The following is a 5,316-nucleotide window of genomic DNA, read 5'->3' as shown; positions in this document are numbered from 1 at the left end:
ATTGTTATGGTGATTCGAATGCCCTAGTCTCAAAATCTGTTTTCCAACTCTTAAAACCACTCTTTGTTACATTTGTTTACTTGTTTTTGTTTGCAATTTCATTTTGCTTCTTTTGTTCAACAATCACAACCACTCTTGTTTTAAATTCTGTTTTAGACATAACCTCCTACTTTCTTGAATTTGGTAATCTAAGTACATAACTAGTTTTAACTTCTCAGTCTTCGTGGGTACGACCTCGTACTTGTCTTGCTATACTACTAATTGCCCCGTACAATTGCGAGTTAACATAATATTAACAACAATCGTTTTGTGAAGCATGGGAGAGATTCAATGGGCTGCTCAACCAATGTCCTCATCATGGGATTCCATTGAAGCTTCAAATGCGTATGTTTTATAAAGGACTAACCCCTTCTAGTCATAATATAGTCACCAATTTTGCAGGTGGTTCTTTTAAAACCAAAACTCCAGAAGAAACATACGAACTCTTTGAGGAGATAGCAATGGAGACCCAACATACGGATACAAGAGGTAAACGTGTTATTAGTGGTTCTAATGATGCTTCTAGTGTTGCCTCTTTCTTCTTCTTTCTCTTTCTTCTTCCTCTTTCTAATTCCAATTTTCTCTCTCTCTCATTCTCTCTGACTCGGCGGCGTCACGAAACCAGGTGAGCTAGTTACTCTCTTTCTAATTCTTCATTGCTTATTGTGTTGCCTCGTTCTCTCATTTTTTGTTTTATTTGATTCACGATCGAAGATGTGGGTATGATTGATTTAGGGTTCTATCAAACGCAAACGTTCAGTATTCCTTCGTTTCATTCTCGTTGTTTTTTCTACTGTAAAAATTTCAAGCTCGAAGTAAAACCCTAATTGCTGTTTGGAGATAATGAAAATGAAAATTTCAAGCTCGAAGTAAAACCCCAATTTTCTCTCTCTCTCTCTCTCTCTCTCTCTCTCTCTCTCTCTCTCTGTATTTTTTTTTTTGGACTAGGCTTGATGTGTCTGAGAGTGGCTTGGCGGCAGTTGTGCGGCTTAGCAATGGTGACATGAGAACACATAACAATGACATGTATGTAGTTTCCGATTCTCCAAAGTTTATTAATTCATTGGACAAGATTTTTGTGCAATCATATCATGGAGGACATACTTTCTCACCTGCAGTCAACTCATATGGCTTCACAGCAGCAGATAACAGAAGAAGCAGTATATCTTTGCACAGGAACTCACCAAATTGGATTTCACTCAAAACTCACCAAATTAATCCTCGCACTACATTATCATGTTGCCCAACATTTGGGCTCGATCCGAAATCAATAGGTGTGAGAAATTAGACAATTCAAGTTCAACTGCAGTTCGTTCCTAATTGGAGTGGTTGGTGTATTCCATACTTCTAGCAATTGGATTTCAATCAAAACTCACCAAATGACTCCTCCCGCCATATTATGATGATGCCCAAGTTTGGGGCTCGATCCGAAATCAATAGGTGTGATAAATTGGACAATTCAAGTTCAACGGCAATTCGTTCCTAATTGGAGTGGTTGGTGTATTCCATACATCTAGCAATTGGATTTCACTCAAAACTCACCAACTGACTCCTAACACCAGATTATCTTGTTGCCCAAGTTTTGGGCTCGATCCGAAATCAATAGGTGTGAGAAATTAGACAATTCAAGTACAACGGCAGTTCGTTCCAAATTGGAGTGGTTGGTGTATTCCATACTTCTAGCGATTGGATTTCAATCAAAACTCACTAAATGACTCCTCCCGCCATATTATGATGTTGCCCAAGTTTGGGGCTCGATCCGAAATCAATAGGTGTGATAAATTGGACAATTCAAGTTCAATGGCAATTCGTTCCTAATTGGAGTGGTTGGTGTATTCCATACTTCTAGCGATTGGATTTCCCTCAAAACTCACCAAATGACTCCTCCCACCATATTATCATGTTGCCCAACTTTTGGGCTCGATCCGAAATCAATAGGTGTGAGAAATTAGACAATTCAAGTTCAACGGCAGTTCGTTCCTAATTGGAGTGGTTGGTGTATTCCATACTTCTAGTGATTGGATTTCACTCAAAGCTCACCAAATTACTCCTCCCACCATATTACCATGTTGCCCAAGTTTTGGGCTCGATACGAAATCAATTCGTGTGAGAAATTGGACAATTCAAGTTCAACGGCAATTCGTTCCTAATTGGAATGGTTTGTGTATTCCATACTTCTAGCGATTGGATTTCAATCAAAACTCGCCAAATGACTCCTCCCGCCATATTATGATGTTGCCCAAATTTGGGGCTCGATCGGAAATCAATAGGTGTGAGAAATTGGACAATTCATGTTCAATGGCAGTTCGTTCCTAATTGGAGTGGTTGGTGTATTCCATACTTCTAGCGATTGGATTTCACTCAAAGCTCACCAAATGACTCGTAACACCAGATTACCATGTTGCCCAAGTTTTGGGCTCGATACGAAATCAATAGGTGTGGGAAATTGGACAATTCAAGTTCAACAGCAGTTCGTTCCTAATTGGAGTGGTTGGTGTATTCCATACATCTAGCGATTGGATTTCACTCAAAACTCACCAACTGACTCCTAACACCAGATTATCATGTTGGCCAACTTTTGGGCTCGATCCGAAATCAATAGGTGTGAGAAATTGGACAATTCAAGTTCAACGGCAGTTCGTTCCTAATTGGAGTGGTTGGTGTATTCCGTACTTCTAGTGATTGGATTTCACTCAAGGCTCACCAAATTACTCCTCCCACAATATTACCATGTTGCCCAAGTTTTGGGCTCGATCCGAAATCAATTGGTGTGAGACATTGGACAATTCAAGTTCAACGGCAGTTCGTTCCTAATTGGAGTGGTTGGTGTATTCCATACTTCTAGCGATTGGATTTCACTCAAAACTCACCAAATGACTCCTCCCACCATATTATGATGTTGCCCAAGTTTGGGGCTTGATCCGAAATCAATAGGTGTGAGAAATTGGACTATTCAAGTTCAACGGCAGTTCGTTCCTAATTGGAGTGGTTGGTGTATTCCATACATCGTGCGATTGGATTTCATTCAAAACTCACCAACTGACTCCTAACACCAGATTATCAAGTTGCCCAAGTTTTGGGCTCGATCTGAAATCAATAGGTGTGAGATATTGGACAATTCAAGTTCAACGGCAGTTCGTTCCTAATTAGAGTGGTTGGTGTATTCCATACTTCGAGTGATTGGATTTCAATCAAAACTCACCAAATTACTCCTCCCACCATATTACCATGTTGCCCAAGTTTTGGGCTCGATCCGAATTCAATTGCTGTGAGAAATTGGACAATTCAAGTTCAAAAGCGGTTCGTTCCTAATTGGAGTGGTTGGTGTATTCCATACATCTAGCGATTGGATTTCACTCAAAACTCACCAAATGTCTCCTCCCACGATATTATCGTGTTGTCCAAGTTTTGGGCTCAATCCGAAATCAATAGGTGTGAGAAATTGGACAATTCAAGTTCAACGGCAGTTCGTTCCTAATTGGAGTGCTTGGTGTATTCCATACTTCTAGCGATTGGATTTCAATCAAAACTCGCCAAATGACTCCTCCCGCCATATTATGATGTTGCCCAATTTTGGGGCTCGATCGGAAATCAATAGGTGTGAGAAATTGGACAATTCATGTTCAATGGCAGTTCGTTCCTAATTGGAGTGGTTGGTGTATTCCATACTTCTAGCGATTGGATTTCACTCAAAGCTCACCAAATGACTCGTAACACCAGATTACCATGTTGCCCAAGTTTTGGGCTCGATCCGAAATCAATTGGTGTGAGAAATTGGACAATTCAAGTTGAACGACAGTTCGTTCCTAATTGGAGTGGTTGGTGTATTCCATACATCTAGCGATTGAATTTCACTCAAAACTCACCAACTGACTACTAACACCAGATTATCATGTTGCCCAAGTTTGGGGCTTGATCCGAAATCAATAGGTGTGAGAAATTGGACTATTCAAGTTCAACGGCAGTTCGTTCCTAATTGGAGTGGTTGGTGTATTCTATATTTCTAAAGACTGGATTTCACTCAAAACTAACCAAATGACTACTCCCACCATATTATGAAGTTACCCAAGTTTTGGGCTCGATCCGAAATCTGTAGGTGTGAGAAATTGGACAATTCAAGTTCGACGGCAGTTCGTTCCTAATTGGAGTGGTTGGTGTATTCCATACATCTAGCGATTGGATTTCATTCAAAACTCACCAACTGACTCCTAACACCAGATTATCAAGTTGCCCAAGTTTTGGGCTCGATCCGAAATCAATAGGTGTGAGATATTGGACAATTCAAGTTCAACGGCAGTTCGTTCCTAATTGGAGTGGTTGGTGTATTCCATACTTCTAGTGATTGGATTTCACTCAAAACTCACCAAATTACTCCTCCCACCATATTACCATGTTGCCCAAGTTTTGGGCACGATCCGAATTCAATTGGTGTGAGAAATTGGACAATTCAAGTTCAAAAGCGGTTCGTTCCTAATTGGAGTGGTTGGTGTATTCCATACATCTAGCGATTGGATTTCACTCAAAACACACCAAATGACTCCTCCCACCATATTATCGTGTTGCCCAAGTTTTGGGCTCAATCCGAAATCAATAGGTGTGAGAAATTGGACAATTCAAGTACAACGGCAGTTCGTTCCTAATTGGAGTGGTTGGTGTATTCTATACTTCTAGCGATTGGATTTCAATCAAAACTTGCCAAATGACTCCACCCGCCATATTATGATGTTGCCCAATTTTGGGGCTCGATCGGAAATCAATAGGTGTGAGAAATTGGACAATTCATGTTCAATGGCAGTTCGTTCCTAATTGGAGTGGTTGGTGTATTCCATACTTCTAGCGATTGGATTTCACTCAAAGCTCACCAAATGACTCGTAACACCAGATTACCTTGTTGCCCAAGTTTTGGGCTCGATCCGAAATCAATTGGTGTGAGAAATTGGACAATTCAAGTTGAACGATAGTTCGTTCCTAATTGGAGTGGTTGGTGTATTCCATACATCTAGCGATTGGATTTCACTAAAAACTCACCAACTGACTACTAACACCAGATTATCATGTTGCCCAACTTTTGGGCTCGATCCGAAATCGATAGGTGTGAGAAATTGGACAATTCAAGTTCAACGGCAGTTCGTTCCTAATTGGAGTGGTTGGTGTATTCCATACTTATAGTGATTGGATTTCACTCAAAGCTCCCCAAATTACTCCTCCCACCATATTACCTTGTTGCCCAAGTTTTGGGCTCGATCCGAAATCAATTGGTGTGAGACATTGGACAAT

General features: G+C 40.5%; 1 pseudogene; it reads right to left on the bottom strand.

The window, feature by feature from the left end:
- Positions 1 to 294: 294 nt before the first annotated feature.
- On the bottom strand, positions 295 to 364 carry LOC148297653 (small nucleolar RNA R71; annotated as a pseudogene).
- Between the last annotated feature and the right edge of the window lie 4,952 nt (positions 365 to 5,316).

Source organism: Prunus avium, chromosome 1, assembly GCF_965620075.1.
Source record: "Prunus avium chromosome 1, drPruAviu1.hap1.1, whole genome shotgun sequence".
Taxonomy (NCBI): domain Eukaryota; kingdom Viridiplantae; phylum Streptophyta; class Magnoliopsida; order Rosales; family Rosaceae; genus Prunus; species Prunus avium.
Note: the sequence above shows the minus strand (reverse complement) of the source record. Positions and strands in the feature narration are given on the sequence as shown.